Genomic DNA, 18,488 nt, shown 5'->3' with positions numbered 1-18,488 from the left:
TTAGCTTCTTGTAAGACCTTTTCCAAGAAACATAGGAATTATGATGTCCTCTCCTCTTGTATTCTCTAGGAGAATAGCTGTTGCTTTCGTCGGAAGAGGAGGAAGATGATGAAGAAGGAGAAGAGGGTGACCTCTTTCTCTACTTTTTTTCCTCTCTTCCTTTTTGGAGTGACGAGTAGAAGGACTATAGGACAATCTTTTCCTCTTGGGAGGAGTTGGGGATCATGGAGACCGCCATCTTTTGTAGAGCCACATATTCAGAGGAATTTAAAGATTCACTTCTTTCTCATGTATTGGATTCCTCCTCTTCTCTTATCGGGGAGGGTCTTCTTTTGGAAGTATCAACAAGAGGCTTCCTAACTTCTAAGCTCTCTCTCTTCTTAGAGAGGTAGGGAAATCCCATAATCACGAAGTTGTTGAGTAACTTCCTCTTGCAAGGCAGGGTTGCCCATAGCTTGTTGCAACCTAATAACAAGATAGTTCACAAACATTGGGGCATCATTAGTAGCACCTTTATGTGCAAAATCAAAGTTGTCAATATTCATTCTACTCTCTTTATTATTGTCAGCCATGCTAACTAGACTAATTTATCGGCTACTTTGTGTTTTGGTACCCTCAAAACCCTTAGTTGTTACTCTTCTTTACCTTTGAAAATTAGCTCTCAAGCATCCACACCCGTGGTTTAGAGACTGTTGATTGCAAAGAGTAGTGGAGAGGGTCTAACATTTCTCGGTTGAGTATGGTTCCTGTTGAGCTTGCTACTAGCTCAATAATGGTTAACAAGGCCTGGAAAGACTCCATTATTAAGTCTATAGTTCCCAATGGTGTACCTCGAACCAAGATAATAGATCCCTGGGCCCACTTACCTTCTTGCAATGAAAAAGTCCAACCTTTCATGAACAACTTTCTTCTTAATCAAGAAAAGAGAAACAATAGCTCTGATACCAAATGTAATGGAATATGGCTATAACATTAACTTTAGTGGAAATTGAAATAACAACAGTGAGCATTTTCTTTAAGAGAATCCTTAAAGAGCATAAGAAGAGTAAATGATTAAAGGTAGCAAGATGAACATTACACCTAATTAGCTTGGCATGAACAATACTAAGAAAAGAGAGAGATAAAGGATTAGAGAAACCGACAACAGTTGAGGACCAGATTTATTTGGAGCGGGTCTCCCCTCCAAAAGGATTTTGTATTATAGGTTCTCCCATGAAGAGAGACTTGGTACAATACAAGAGTTGCATTCCTTTTGACTTCGTTGGTGCATATGAGAAAGAAGTAGTGTCCTCTCATACCATTACTCATAGAGCTTAGCATAGCATAGTAGCATAGTAATCAAGATGAAGAAGATGGTTAGCATAACATTGAATCATGAATCTTGGTTGGATTTGAATTCCATAGCCAAGAGTGTTGGTGTAAGATCTCAACTTCTCAAGCTTGGAGAAGGAGATGAACTCTTGCACTTTCACAAAGTGAGAATAGAGAAAGTGTGTGTGAGAGAGAGGGAGTATACCCCCTAAGCACGCCCTTTCTTGCTTTGGTCGACCCCTCCTTGTAGCTGAAGCTTGAAGCTCATTGGAACCCTCTAAGGCTAGCCAATCACATGTACAATGTATTTCAAGCAACATGGGTAGTCTTTGGACAAGTGTCCTCCCTACTCCTTTGAGAGAGAGGGCTTGATAATACCTAGACAATTGTTTAATTAAACTAAATGCTCATTGGATCCCTTTTTAAGCCTAGCCAATAGGATTCAGACACTCCATGAGGGCAACATCTCTCTCTCTCTCTCTCTCTCTCTCTCTTTCTCTCTCTCTCTCTCTCTCCTCTCTCTCTCTCTCTCTCTCTCTCTCTCTCTCTCTCTCTCTCTCTCTCTCTCTCTCTCTCTCTCTCTCTCTCTCTCTCTCTCTCTCTCTCTCTCTCTCTCAGAGCTCCATGGATATGGGTCGTGGGCAAGATCCCTCGGAGGGATGAGAAACCGGGGAGGAGGCAGCTGTATGTAGGCCCGCTTACAAAGGATGGAGCCATGCTGTCGATCTGCACGAAACCGCGAGGGAGCTGGCTTGTTGTGTTCGCCCTGTGAAGAAGAACATTTTTTTTCATAAGGCGATGCCCCAAATCCTCCTGTAGGGCGCACCATCTCCGGCTTCTTCCCCTCGGCGATGTCCGCCATGCATGCTACAAGTTTTGGTTTTTTCGTTTCCCATCTTAGGCGCCCAATACCTAAAACTAAAGGGTTTAAAGGTTATGGGGAGGGTGCCCACGGGTCCCCCCCCCCCCCCCCAAAAAAAAAAAAAAAAAACTTTTTCCTACCTCAGCACGAAGAAAGGGAAAAAGGTACGGCAAGCGGTACTGTACAGAATACGGCAAGTGGTACTGTGCAGAATTTGTTAAATAAAGTCTGCAATCTCAAAATCTGCAGAGCTTCGACATGTTGTACATAACTTGAGACCATAAGATGGCATGGCCTTGGTCTCGGTTTCACTTGTGGTGACAACGAATTGCAGTCGTGTTCTGAAGGTGTCGCCATGTGTGGTCAAGCTCTCAAGGAGGGAGACACTTCAAGAAATGACGCCAACCGAGGACCAGTAATGGTAACATACAAATCTTCTAAAGAAAGAAAAGGTTTCTTGTTATTAGTCATCGTCTACCATGTGACGCCATGATCTTCAAGTCAGTTGCTTCACCTCTGATGGAGTTTTCGATATAGAAGTTTATTTTTTTTATGGCAAGCTTCAAGGCCATTTCTTATAGAACAGAGGAAGCTTGTTCCAAGGACAGTTTGTCAAGGAGAAACATCAAGGAATTTAACAAAGGCATCCAAGACGTGCTCAACTTGAACCAAACCAGTACGGCACGGCTGTCGATCTATTGGCTTCAATCTAACAGTGGATTCAAGGCTTCCGGTTATCCGCCATTGACAACGAGGTAAAGCTATGACTTTCAAGACAATTGCTTCATATCTGACAGAATTTTTCAATATCGACATCTTCGATGGCCGATAAGTACCATGAACTGGACATTAATGATTGTCATTTTTTAAATTTTGCTACATTTTGCAAGCTTCACGACTATGCTTTATGAGGGAAGGGGAGCTTGTTCCAAGAGATACTTGTCAAGGATAACTATCATGGTGTTTAGGCAGGTCTGTGGCCTATCAGTCCAGGAAAGGCCCGTGGCATGTAAGACAAATCTGTTTGGCAAGGCCCAACCCTTAGCTCTAATTGCTCGTTGCTATCAAGAAAGTTTTCTTGGGCATGGATCCTATGTAAGCTGTCTGCCATTAATGCGGTCCGGCAAGGACAACACCTCGTGTCACCTAGAAAAGAGGCAAAGCAAGGCTTTCAGGAGTACGGCTCTGTGCATTGGATATATAATCGCTTCCACGGTGTTGTAGCTTGCCCGGGAGTAGGGAACATAAGTATACAAAGCAGTGGTAAAAACATTGATATCCACAACTATGAGCTGCATCTAATGCGATCACCAGACATATGGCATAGCAGTTTCGACGTTCAGAATATGTTATCAGCATACGAACTTGGGAGTCTTTGCATGTTTTCTCACTCGCGATTGGATAAAACCAATCCAAGAAGGCATGTGCGGGGCATCCGATAGCTCTCAAGTCATTCACATATATGGCTATGAGCCGGATTCGAGCGCACAAAAACCTACCCACAAGCGAGCGACAAGGTTAGTCAATTTCAACTTATGTTTGTTTTTTGTCTATGCTTTACTTTTCATTTTGGACAATAACCCTTTTGCTGTGCAAAGCAAAGTGCTTGGGTAGACTCCATGCGAAGCCACTGTACACAGCAAAGTGCTTTGCCTGTCTTCATGTGAAGCACAACTTCTCTTCTGTGACATGTATTATCGATTGACTATAGATTGACTATAGATCAATGATAATGACATACATCTTTACCACTCCATGGATATAAGCTCATAGGCAATGCTGCATTGTGATGTATCCATTTTAGTGTAATCGTGCACGGCATGTATACCTATCATGGAATCCAAGGGCTTATTATTCTATATTTTGCTATGTATGCATGGCATAGTAGTACGATGGTCGTAAAATATCCATCATTACATACGCTTCCGCAATAACACTAAATACTCTATCAAGAACAAGGTACGTCACTGATATCTTAAAACATCTCTTATGCTATTCATACGCAAGGTGTCGTATTTAAAGTTACCCTGATACAGTCAGGATCACATACAAGGTTAGTGAGACAAGTTGTGACTTATGGTATCTCTCTCTACGAGGGCGTGGTATAAGTACACAATTGTATGCTTATAGGATAAGCTCAGCCTCTCTCTACGAGGGCGTGTTGTTGTTGTACATGGTCTCCATGGGATCATATGCACGGGGCATACAACACATTTGAATAAGGGGTTTTCCTCAACCCAGCATTCTCTCTCTCTCTCTCTCTCTCTCTCTCTCTCTCTCTCTCTCTCTCTCTCTCTCTCTCTCTCTCTCTCTCTCTTTCCAACCTATATGCGGGAAAGGTGAAATTAGGCATGACTTTTCTACAATCTTTCTATGTCGATATGGTAACAGGCAGGGCTAAGAGCCATCTGTTTTTGAAGGGCTAAGAGCCACCTATTTTGAAATGGCTAAGAACCATCTGTTTGCAATCCATCAGAGATTTCTTTCAAGATCGAATGAATCTCTTCAGTTGAGTACCCATTGATTTCAATGGACAAACAAGCATCTTGCCATTACTAATTTTTTTGATGTTATTTTTGCACTACACACTTTGAGTGTGAAGATCAAGTTGAGCTTTTGAAAGTCTCAAAATCAAAAATGTGTCTCTCTACCAAGGTGTATAGATGCAGTAAGCAATACAGACAGCAAGGCTGTTCACAAAACTCCTCGATTATGGATTTTGAGTCTAGACAAGATCCGGTTGTGAATACGATTCCAACTTGAGTGGATCTTCTATTTTATCTACAACACTAGGAGTGTCTGTTTGACTCCAGTTTTGGGGTAAGACCCAGCTCATGATTATTAAATCAATTAATTAGTGTGATGGTCAATTATCAGAATCTTCACACCTGCACTTCCAAGGAAAAAAATACATAAGCTGCCAAGGTCTTGTGGCTAATTTCAGCTTCCAGAGTTGACTTAAGATATTATCGGGTGCTAGTTCAACAGTTTTCCTGCAACGTTTAACCAAGGGGTTTGACAATGCTGATTTTAACCAAGGGATCTGGTTTGCAAAGGCAACACCCAGGGTTCCATGTGCAATACTACTTGCCTTACACTAATTTTCAATTAGTGTTCCTAGGCCTTTGCTTGCAGGAAATTTGGGTTGGTACTTTTCACTCTGCTACAGGTACGCATCTGTTTTGGTTTTGTTTCTTTTGGTTTTTTTTCTATGTAGGATGCATATCCATTTTTTCTCTTCACAGAGATGACAAGGTCATGTAAGAACCAAAGACATTTGGGCTATAGTGTTCAAAATAAGTTTCTGCATTATGCAGTTGTAGACCCACTTGTAGGGTTTATTTGGCACATGTTGTCACATGGGATACAACATGGTCTAGGGACTCAAGGAGTTCGGTTTAGCCAGTGTGCAGCAATGATAATGAGGGTCCCTCTCACTCTTGTCGCGGAGTGTTTGCAGTTACCTCCATACCCAAGTACAATTCGTACTTGATGAATGTCACTTTTCCTGACATCCTTATTTGAGACATATTCCACATGTGGCGAATATGAGTCTCTGGGACTGACACTGGTGCCCAATTCCTAATGATGTGTCGCGACGAAGTCCCTAGGTGCTGGTCGTATCTGTTCATTAGACTATTTGTCGCACATAGTATCAGGCACAATTTTAGTGGCCAAAAATTGTCGGGTACTAAGTACAGACTTGCTGCGATTACAAGCGCTGTGAAACCACCTTAACGGATGGTTGTTTCTACAAATAGCCAAGTGTGCTATATTAATGAGAATGTCTCATGGTTGGTACCTAGGTGTGATTGAGTTTTCACATTCTGCTATGGTCCAACTTTTGTTGCAAGGCTTTCACGTACATATCGTGAAAAGTCTTGTCATGGAATTGCGGTTCGGATATGTTTGTGTTAAATGCATGCACACTAGGTGTTATGGGCCCTAGTGTTTAACATAGATTTATTTGGAGCGGCATGCAAATTCCTGGACTTTCTTCTTTCTGCACCCTTTTGCACTACAAGTGCAATCTCTCTTGCACATTAAATATGAGTTCACACCCGGCCGTACACAATAATGGTTTAGTATGGGTGTTTGTGATTGGATGATTTAAACTCTATGGGTTTACTTCAGGTCAGATTCATATCAAGTATACGACTGGAATCACTTGGCTAGTCGTAGGTTATCGTAAGTCACGGAAGACTGTCTTTAATTGATTGGGAAAAGCGCCTCACTCTTATTCTCTACTATTCATCCCGTGTTGGATGGACAATTTACAAGAATTCTATTTGGTACTAAAAGATATGCTAAGCACATATGCTAGTTAACCACGCTAAAGGATATGTTAAATGCATACATTAGCACGAAGCGACACAAGTGGATCGGTTACCTTTTTGGTTTGGAGTTTGCTTCATATGATGAAACGCATGTTGCAACTAGTTTTAGTCTCTGCATGTTATTCTCAAGTTCTCAACCTTCATCATCAATTTTGATGAGGTTGGCTACTGGCAAGAAACAACAGCAAGCCAAGGACTTGGTTGCCACCGCTGATGGGTATGTCAGCATATTACTTTCATGGAAAGTTGAGAAGAGGTTTTATTGCACGTTACAGTATCTTCAGAAAGTCTAAAACCTAGGTTTGTATTTAGACACCTCTTAGTTGTGATAACTCGTTTAGCATTCTGAAGTGAGTTCTACATGGAGTCTCACGCTATGTTGGTTATGAGTCGGTTAACCAAGACGATTGCACAGGGACGACAATGTGGAAAATCAAGATGTTATTCTTGATTTCATTAACCCCCTACTGAACCGGGTTCCGCTCTAATGCACCATTGGATCCATGAGGGATGTCAAGGTGGAAAACATTAGTGTTATTATGAAGATACTACCACTTGTGTTTTTGAGGACGAAAACGCTTCTCCAAGGGGGGAGTAATGTCAGGCCAAGGGCCACGCTAGAGGTCAAGGACCTGCCGCTACCCAGTGGAGAAGGGATCCTAGGGCCAGGAGGCTATAAAAGGGAGGTTGGGTGGAGGATTCAGACACGGTAGTTCCCAGAGACTAACAGAGTGAGTGTGTGTGTCTGTGCGCTTTCTCATACCCCTAGCTTGTAGGCTCGTCCCCCTCTTTGTAGGACCTTGTTTACTTCAAACTCCTCAAGCCCCTAGTCCCATAAGCATGGAAAGTACCAACTAGGTGACATTTTGTTCCTTCATGGAGTCTTTCTCTAACTGGCATGGTGGAAGCTTGACAAATTTTTCCTTGTATACCTTATACATAGCATAAGTGTATAGGGGGCTGCTCACTCTTTGAGTCTCCCCACCCACATCGTGTGTGTCTCCTTCTCTCTCTCTCTCTCACTCTCCGTCTGTGGTGCTCCCCGATCCCCTTCAATTGGTATCAGAGCTATGGTGACCGCGGAGAGCACGACGGCTTTGAGAGCTTCGAGGCGATAGCTCGCTCGCTCTCGACGGTGGAGTTCAATCGCGGAGTTTCACGGAGAGCGATTTTAGCTTGAGGAGCATTGTCTTTGGAGCTTAGGAGCTTGGTGTGGTCAAGCTTGGTCGAGGAGGCGGTTGCGGCTTCCTTGGTGAGAGGAGCTTTTGAGCTCAGTGGAGCTCGTTAGAGAAGTGCTCGGCGGAGGAGAGCTTGACATTCGAGTGCTTGGATGCTGTTGTGGCAGAGCTCTTGTGTTGGAGCTTGCATTGAGAGGGCATTGCATCACGCAGAGTGGAGCAGGAGCAGGTTCAAGACTGTGTGCAGCTCGTTTTTGCCATTTTCGGGCTCTAAAACGCAGTTTTTTGCGTAGCTCCGTCATACAGAGTCAGATCTACATGATCCAGGAGTTTAGGTCAGGGTTTTGGCATGCTCCGGACGCGATGGTGATATCTATTTGCTGAAATTATGCTTTGAATTACAGCAGGTACAGCAGCAAGTTTATTTGTGCACTCTCGGGTCCCAAAAACACTGTTTTTGGCATAGCTTTCACACCCGGACTCGGATACATATGATCCAGGAGTCTACCTTGGGGTTTTGGCACGCTCCGGACGCGCTCGTCATATCAGAATTTTAAAATTCTGAACGCTGAATTTCTGTAGCAGCAGCAGTTGTTTATTGTGTGTCGAGGATTCCACACATGGTTTGCTCTCAGATGTGAGAGTGATATTTGCTGCAAGTTTCCTCACAGGTGGGAGGATACGATGTATGCCTTATGTGGTTTGATGCTCAGGGAGACTAATGTGATTGCATTTTGAGCTCGGCAATGTATGCCTCGAGCATGTTTTTTGGCAGTCACAGGTAGAGCAGATATTTGTGTACTAGATTTGCAGGTGTTTGCAATGATGTATGCAAAATGTGGAGATTGGTGCATGCATTTGGAGTGTGATTTGACGCGCTTTGGTTGCTCATGGTTTTGAGCGTGCAATCAGTTTGGTTACTGGTTTTGTGGCCGTTTTACTGACGAAACTCTGGCGAAATTTTCCCAGGAGTTTTATGCGCATCATTTATGCAATTTAGGTAGAGATTGCGGGTTGCACTCAACATTTGCGTGCGGTGTTCTCTGCAGGTGGGAGATTTGTGCGTGTGTATGCATCGATACCGCACATTGTGGGCTTGGTGATTAGCTCACGGGTTTGACAGGCGTACAGTTATCTTGGCACACTCACAGGAGTGAGTATTGTGATGTATGCTTGTGTGGCTACGAGCTAGGTAGCCGGATTCGAGCACTAATGGCTTGAGGTTTTTCAGTAGGTTTCAGCTACAGGTTTACAAGTTTACAGGCAGGTTTGAGGGCTTATTTGGGCGCTGAATTTTCAGCCATTGTTTCCTCTTTGCAGGTGTCCATGTATGGCTCAGTTGTAGGCTGATCTGGGACACATTTGTGACTTGTTTATGCAGCTGTTTAAGAGCTGAATTTTGGGGCTGTTTTGGGACTGATTTGCAGCCATATCTTACAGCCATATTTGCAGACTTTTGTTTGATGCGATTCGAGCCAGTTTAGGGCTGATTTGGTTGACATTGCGGGAGCTCTATTTTGGAGTGTGTCTCACAGGTTTTACATTGTGTTTCTGGCCATATTGGTAGACAGTTTCCAGGTGTTGTTGGTGAGGTGGTTTTGCTTTCTAGTTTGCTACATTGTGCTCATGACAGAGACAGGTGATCGATCAGATTGTGACCTCTCACAGATGCGCATGTTTGATGGGTCAGACTTTGCGGCATGGAGAGAGTGTATGCTTGATGCATTGACACAGCGAGGGTTGCATCGACCATTGAGTGGTGATGCAGGTAGACCTTCAAACATGTCTGACGATCAGTGGCAGGAGCTAGAGGAGATGGCACTATCTACGCTCTCTTTGCACCTTGCAGAATCTGTATATGCTCTTGTTATGTATGAGACTACTACGAGAGCACTTTGGCGTAGATTACATGATATGTATGATAGATCTGAGTCATCACGGACTTGTGTGAGACATGTACATTCACGAGCACGCCGACAGGTGACATGTTGGTATTGTGGTCATTCTGGACACGTTAGACGGCGTTGTTTTCATCGTATGCGACATCGTAGGAGACATGGCAGTCTCAGAGATGTATGTAGTGATGCCATGGACTCAGTTGCTTTGACAGTTGAGGCACATGTAGTGTCGGAGTATACTAGTGACGAGGATGTCACTTTTACCTCGAGCTATGCACGAGATGCTATACATGTGGATAGTGCACTCCCTTCGCAGTGGTTGCTAGACGCAGATGCTATGTTTCATGTCACGCCGCATCGTGCATGGTTTTGTAGCTATTCTAGCGAGATGCTTGGCAGTGTACGTTTGACCGATGGATCGGTGCATGCGATAGCAGGTGCAGGAGATGTGAGACTGTCATTACCGAGTGGTGCATCTTACTTGTTACGACATGTGCGCTATGTACCAGATTTGACAGTGAGTTTGATCTCGATTGGTCAGCTTAGAGATTGTGGATGTCAGATTTCGCTACGAGAGCGAGGTTTTGTGATGCATTTGGGTTCGCTAGTGATTGCGAGAGGTGCCAGGAGTGGTACAGGTTACCCATTGCATGTGGATCACGCGAGAGACGGTGTTGTCTCTGTGATCATGCAGCCAGGTAGAGAGCGAGAGAGCAGGCGAGTCTCTTTTGCTTGTGGGTTGCAGGATGCTTTGCATGGAGTGCAGAGTAGTGAGCTCGTTGTGCACACAGTTGGGGCACGACTTGAGCAGTCACACAGAGAGGTGACAGAGTCAGACATGCATGCTTTGCTAGTGACTGAGCAAAGCAGAGACTCAGTTGTGCTAGATACTTCTATGCAGGATAGACAGGTAGAGCGGTATTGCTCTAGTGAGTCACGACAGGAGGACGTTGTGCAAGAGTCTATGCATACGGAGTTAGAGCATGAGAGCTCTAGTGAGTCACAACAGATTGAGTGTTCATGTTTGCAGTGGATGATTGCAGAGGAGGCTGAGATGTCAGCGATTATGCAGTCATTCCTTTCTATGCTCGACAGTGAGCATGGGGATATAGTTGTGCAGGATATGTCTTCCAGCAGACACCTAGAGCAGCTGGTTTGCTCTGAGGTTGCACGACAGGTTGATGCGTCTTTTGCGGACAGTCAGGAGATGCATGTGGCTGACACGCCTTGTCAGTCAGAGATGCCTATTTCCAGGGACATATATGTTGATGCATGCTCCGTAGAGCTAGCACGGCCCGCTAGCATTGCATCGGCATTCGGTGGTCTCATGTATGAGATGCTGATCTTGAGACCGGATATCGCAGCTACAGTGGGAGCATATGTAGTTGGGGTTGTCAGTCGTTTGTTGACTGATGATGGCATAGTGCACGAGGGAGATATGCAGGTATTGTGTACATACTTGCAGTACGTGTGCGGTACGTCTGGTGGTGTATGGACTTACACGGGAGCAGGACAGCCGGATGCACACGATCACAGCCAGCCAGTGGGCATCGGTTGAGAGCGGTTTTCTCTCACCTTTTTTAGTCTTTAGACTAGGTTCCCTTGCTTAAAGGCACAGTCGCCTTTAAGTGGGAGGTTGTTGGGGTATAGGCGCCTGTGCCTTGCCCGGCCGCCCAGAGTCTGGGTGCCCACTGACTTGTATACCTTATACATAGCATAAGTGTATAGGGGGCTGCTCACTCTTTGAGTCTCCCCACCCACATCGTGTGTGTCTCCTTCTCTCTCTCTCTCTCACTCTCCGTCTGTGGTGCTCCCCGATCCCCTTTAGTGTGCAGGCGCATGAAAATTGGTGTCAGAGTGAGTGCAAAGAAAGTATATGGGTTGTTGGTGATATGCAAAAAGTTTGATAGCTTTTGGACACTTGTGATAAGAGTTGTGCACAAATTTGTGGCCGCTTTACCTCGTTGTGAGCTTTTGGTGATCGATAGAGTTATAATGTGCCAATCTTGATGAAAATTGTCAAGGTGTTTTATTTGACGATTGTGGACACATCTATGTCCTCAAGTTGCAAGTGAGATCCCTCCTTTAGCATTTTCATCTTAGGTGTGCCCAAGATACGAATGATTGATTTGGGGCCATTTTGTGCTTCTGGCACCTTGATTGGTGGTGGAGAGTTGATTCTTCATGTCCTATAAGATCGGGTTTTAATTTGACTCGCTAAAAGTCAGTTTTGGGCACTTGAGTTTATTTGGTGCAGTAAAGTGCGTTTGAGAATAGTTATGCATGAAAGGAGTACACCAGTGTGATGTGGGCTTTGTGAGGGGTAGGGGAATCATACCAATGTGAAAATGTGTGCAAAATATGCTTCCGTCCTAGCAGATTATTTTCGGCACGCCTAAGATAATTTTTACAGATTATTGCAATTTAGGTCCTAATCTTGCCCCATATAGCTTCTACTAGGTTAATTATGAAGGGTGAAGCCCTTAGTTGTGTTTCTTGCACTTGTTGGTGTGCTGGATTAGGTTAACAAATCATTTTTGAGCTGAGATTGACTTGGAGTCATTAATCACTAGTTATATACCCACTGAAGGTTGATGAAACTCCAATGTAAGGTATAGAGTACCCCCTCTGAGTTTGAGGTCAAACGGAAATTTTGCATTGTTGTGAAAAATGTCACTTATAAGGATATGGTCATTTTTGCCATTCATTGATGACTGGGCCTCCAACGCACCTTTAACTCTCCAGAGTTCCCTAACATGATAGTCCTAACACATTTGTGAAATTTGGTCCAGATCTAGGTCCTCTATCTTCGGCACGCATGGAAGATACTGGGTCAATGTTTTTGACACATTTTGTATCTTTGACTCTAGCAATGTGTCATGTACTAGTGATGAGTCCTTGGTTCACTTTTGGTGCAATATGGATGTCTGGTGTGGCCGGTGTCAGTGGTTATGATCCCAAAAGTTCCCAGACTGGCATGTGTTGATGTGCCCCTTACAACTCGTGTGGTTGACAATTTGATATTCAAAATGCTTTTAGACATAGTTAGGAACTTAAATGGCCCAAGAGACTATACATACGTGAACTTTTTCGACACCTCGTGTCCACCCATGAGCTTATTAGGCCTTACAATTAGTACTCCCGGATCAAAAAACTCTAAAAACTGACATCCATGGACCTTTTTGTTGCAATCTATTCCATGTGATTAGTGAGTCGGAGTAGCCATCGAGTTTTTTTTATCGGAATTGCCCCAAAAATTTTGTGGTTTTCCCATTGAGCTTTGAGATTTGGAGTTTGAATCAAAATCCAATTTTGACATTCTTGCTTATTATTTTTTATTTATTTGGATTTTATTGACTTTTATTAGCAAAAATAAAAAGAAAATGAACCAGAATGCTCAAAAAATTCCATCCTATACCTAAAAACTACTAAAACACTTTTTTTTGTTTTGCCTATCGTTTTGTTGATTGCTCCATTTTCATAATGATATTGGCCAGAAAACACACAATATGAGTAAAAACCGTACTATTTTATGGCTTTTCGAAAAAATGTACAATATATACACACACCGATGGGTTATTCTATTGTATCTCCCAATCATCTTGTTATTAGGGCAATAAGTTAATTTATTCAAGAAAGATCATACGCTAACATACAATTACTTCAAAACATTGCCCTTATCTTTTCCAAATTCATATTCTTTGTCCATTTTCAAATTGTCTCCTCCCCTCCTTACTTCAATCCTCTCGGACAACGTAGGTTATAAAGTCGTGTCTATGCATGGCCCTAATTAGTCCTATAATGCTATTGATGTCAACGCAATTGAACACGCTATGTTCTTGAAGAGGTGGGTTTTGAGTATTGTGCTCAAGGGTTTCCGATGGCAAGGTATGTTGTGATTGAACTCTCTTGAAGAGTAAGTCCTGTAGCAATCGAGCACGTTCTTTTATGGTGCGATATGCACTGTCTACTGTGTGATGACTGAATCCGGTGGTTTCAATCGTGGTGGTGGTGGGTGATTTGACTTTAGGTATCCACTTGTACCTGATGGAGGTTGGCTTGAGTTATGGTGGGGTCTTTGGTACCCATAGTTTTGCTTGTCTTATTTGGGCAGTTGGTCTTCTGCTCTGAGCTGTACATTTCTTTTTTGGTTGCCATATCCATTTCATCTTTAGTAGCGGTGGTGCTGTTCAAAAGCTGGATACGATGGGTTTCCCTTAGGGTTGTTGGAGGTGTATAGCAATCTTTTGGGCACCTAGATGTACTGAGATCGGTTCATAATATTCAAGTTGATCTTCCCTAAAGTTGGAGTGATGATCTTTTTGCAGCCCTTGATAGTGGCTTGATAATACTCACATTGTTGACTAGTTGCTTTGCAATAAGTGGAATAGTTGACCGCATTGACTCGGGCTCATGTATTTGCTAAAGATTTGAGTTTGTAATCCTCATTCAAATTCACATTGATTCGCATATCAAGACCATCCATCCACTCGTCTTCAGTCTTGACCTCATCCTCGGCTAAGGGTTGACTATGGAGAGTACTGAGTGGACTTGAAGAACAGGTTGTCTTGTAGCTTTTTCTTTTAGAACTCGAATGCGAGCTTCCTCTTGAGCCTCCTCAAATGATTTCTCCATCTAAAGTGGCTAACTTGACAGACCCCACTTGGTGAAACATCTTCAATGACAAAAGGACCATGTCCTTTTTTCTTGAGCTTGGGTATATGTTGTTTCAGCGAGCAGACTAAGTCTAAATTCTCCGGTTTAAAAACTTTAGTTAGCAAATGTGAGTCAAAGAACTGTTTGTATTTTTGTTTTTGTGTATATATGTGGGCAATGTAATCTAAAAATTGTTCATCTAGGAGTTCTAAGTCCCCGAGTCGTTCTGACAACTCATGCTCTTTCCATTCCAACTCAGTTGTGACTCTGAGTGTGGGTAAAAAGAATTCCATTGGCAAGATTGCATCAAGCCATATATCAAATTAAAAGGAGTCTTGTTGAAAGCCGTTTTGAAGGAAACTTGATAAGCCTAGAAGGCAGAGTGAAGATGCATTTCCCAGTCCGTTTTGAACAATTTTGGTTAGTATAGAGCTCAAAATTTTGTTTGTATGTTCTGCTTGATCATTTGCTTGAGAATAGTAAATTTGTTATGGATTACCATGAACTCACCTAGTAGATATTCTATCACCTCATTGAGGAGATGCGATCCGCGATCACTAGAAGCTCAATAGGAAGTCCGTATCTAGTAAAGATGCATTTGTACAAGAATGCAACAGTGGTTTGAGTATCGTTCTTCCTGGTGGCTCATGCCTCGGCCCACTTGCCTGTGTTTTGTAAGTTGTGGTTGTACTGGGCCTATCAAGTCTATACCCCATTTAGCAAATGCGCGTGCTCCCATCATAGGTCGCAGTGGCATGTTATCCATTCTTGTTGGCATCTTTGCTCGTTGACATGTCTCGCATCGTCAAACAAATTCTTTTGCATCAGCAAATACTGTGGTTTTGTGAGAGAAGAGACTCCCTGCTAGACCTACGTGATCTTGTTCCAAAATAGGAAGATACTCCTGTTCATTAACACATAGTTTGAGCTGTTGGTCTTTCCCTCGTCAATAGAGATGGTTTCCAATCATTTTATAGTTGGCTGCCTCAGTTTCTAATGCTCTTTTTTGTATTTTACTCATGTCTTCTGGGAACCTTTTGTTAGTCAAATACTCAACTAGGTATCTACTCCATTGCCAGGTGTGACTCAAATGTGGAATAATGTGGCATGGGGTATGACCGCTTTTTCTTTACATTAAGAGCAAACATTCACATAATGATGAACATCTCTCTTGATGGTAGGCCAATAAAAACCCAACCAGATTAATCTTCTCTCGTGCAAAATTTAGAGCTATGATTGTGGTATGAGCTTGACTCAAATCGGCTTCTTGCTCCTTAGGATTAATGCACAAGAGCAGGATTCCATCCTTGTTTTTGCGATACATTCTTCTAGCTAGAAATTTAAATAGGGATGATTGCTCAATCAATTGTGGTGTAATAGGAATTGGTATTTGAGAATCCACTTGTGCTATAGTCATCAAAGATACAAGATCTTTTAACCATCTTCGAATCATTCCATAGAGAAGAGAGATGCATTGGGTAAGTCATTGTCTAACCCTTTAGGTGCTTCTCCCATGGTGAGTCTTGACAAGTGATCTATCCACTGGTGAGTAGTGTCTTTTTTTACCACAACTGTGAAGTCAAATTAAAGTAGGATGATAAATCATCTTACTATCCTACCTGTACTGCATGGCTAATTCACCAAATAGAGTAAGACTTAATGGTCTAAGAAAAAGAGAAACTTGTTAGCTAACAAGTAGTGTCAGAATTTCTTAACTAAATACACCATACCAAGATCTTCTCTTTCTATGGTTGTACAGCTCTTTTATGCTAGGTTTAATTTTCTACTAGCATAGGAGATAGGAAAATCCATTTTTCCTTCTCTTGGTGGCTGGCTAAGATGCAGCCAATGGCATAGCTTGAAGCATCAACATGTACGTGGAACACTTTGTTTCAATCTAGAGCTCTCAGTATTGGTGATGAGCTCAAGGCTTGCTTAAGATTTTGGAAGGATTCCTCACATTCATCAGTCCATTCAAAGTGAGTGATAAGGCTATATAGGGCCAAGAAATTATTGCATACACATATAGATAAATCTACGGTACTAACCGTAATTTCCCATAAATGCCTGCACTTCTTTGACTGTTGTTGGCATAGCCATTTTCACGATCATTGCCACCTTTTCCATGTCTATCGCTGTACCATTTTTTGACATGACATGTCCAAGAATTTTGCCTTGTCTAACAATAAAATTGCATTTTTTAGGATTTAAGAAAATCCTATATAGACATAATTTCTCAAAGACACATCGTAAATGTTTGAAATGACTTTCTTGTTTTGTGGAGTGCACACAAAGATCATCCATGTATAATTCCAAGAAATTTCAAAAGATACTCCTTAAAGGCATGGCTCATTTAGCCTCTAGAATTTGGCCGGTGCATTGGTTAATCCGAAAGGCATTTATCCGATAAGCAAAAATTCTCCACTCCGTGGCGAAGGCCGTTTTATGTTGGTCCTTGGGATTGATAGTCAATTGGTTGTACCCAGAGAATCCATCCAAAGAGATATTAGCTTCCTTGCCACCTACTCGTTCTAGTACGCAATCGGTGATGGGAAGAGGATAGTTATCTCATAAGGTAACAAAGTTTACCTTTTTGAGACTTACACACACTCTAAGTTTTCCATTCTTTTTTGGCACCAATGCAATTGGTGATACCCAATCAATGTATTCATTTGCATAGATAAACTCAGCCTCCTTGAGTTTCTCTATCTCTTTCTTTATTTTCTTGGCAAAAATCTCATTATAGGTGTATGGTCTCTGTCTGCTTGGCTTATCATCATCTCTCATAGGGATACTATGATGATATATGGCAGGATCCACCCCTTTGAGATCTTTATAAGACTATGCAAAAACATCCATGTATTCTTTTAACGTCCTTATGAGAATCTCATTTTCTTCTTGTGATAGATCCTTGGCTATGTATGCCGGTTTTGGCTCTTCTCTAGGCCCTGCAAGGTCGATTCATTTGGCGTTCTCGGGCCCTTTATAGGACTTCCCCGATTATATTGATTGTCGCAAGGGTTCCTTCACAATAATCCTGCAATCTTGTAAAGTGTATTTCTTGTAATGAGTTGGAACACTGCTTTTTTCCGATTTTTCACTATCCGATCCCATTTTCGTGGTCCATACTTCTTTCAAGGTTTGTTTTAGTTCTTTATATTTTATTTTTTGCTCCATCTTTATCATAAGAGGTGTTATCATTAGGAGAAATATGAACCTTGCATGGGCCTTGTAAGGAATCCTAATTTTTAGGGATTAAGGCTAATGTTGTGTGGGGTTTAGGGGACAAGGGCATTGAAGAAGGTAGTTTTGAGTAGGCTTTTCTAGCCTCTTTTTTAGACAAATGTAGGATGTGGACCTAAAAGGTTGCTTTCTCTCTCTAGCTTTTTTTAAAGTGAAGGAAGCATAGGGGTGTGTCCACATCAGCAATTCCGTGGGTCAAAAAGAGTCAAAATTTGACTTTTTTTAAAAAAATTTATTTTTATTTGTTTTTTACTTAAAACTCCCTCCCAACATATATACATATCCAAAAATCATTTTTTGATCCATTTTTTAACCCACAAGCTTAAAAAGTCCATTTTTTCAAAAATCTTTTCCCCCAAAAAGTAATAAACATTTTGTTCTCTCATCCTCCTCCCTCCTCCCTCCTCCCTCCTCCCTCCTCCCTCCTCTCTCCCTCTCCCTCTCCTCTCCCTCTCTGCCCCTACCTTCCTCCTCCTCCCCAATCTCTCCCTGCCCTCCCTCCCTCCTTCTCTCCTCCCATCCTGCTCGGCCTCTCTACCCTTCCCCCTCTATCTTTTCATCATTTGCTTCCTCACGCAACAGCTTCCATGGTGCTCACGGACATCACAAATGGTTTGCTTCCACCACCACCTACTCCGCACACCAAAAGCATACATATTCGCTTACCCACGGCATTTGCACCGAAGACCACTAGTGAAGGTGATCAAAGGTCATCACAGGAACGTCGCACCGCTTGTGAGACCAATGTTGACATTTGGGTGGATGGCCATTTATACCCTTACGATCCTATAAGCCGCTTCCATCCACCGTTTAATAGCCTTTCCACATTTCTTCAATTTCTTGGGAGGGGAGAAGCAGGCTTGTTAGGCTATTGCAAGCGGCTGTGTATGGGTGCAGGTGCTTCTTTGCATATGTGGATGCACGAATGTCAAGCTCTTCACCTCAAGACGACGGCATTACAAGAGAGTGTTGCCTCTTCGCAGAGGGTAGTTAAAAGTCTTGA

The sequence above is a fragment of the Adiantum capillus-veneris genome, chromosome 22 (assembly GCF_014529385.1).
Source record: "Adiantum capillus-veneris isolate H3 chromosome 22, ASM1452938v2, whole genome shotgun sequence".
Classification (NCBI taxonomy): Eukaryota; Viridiplantae; Streptophyta; class Polypodiopsida; order Polypodiales; family Pteridaceae; genus Adiantum; species Adiantum capillus-veneris.
Note: the sequence above shows the minus strand (reverse complement) of the source record.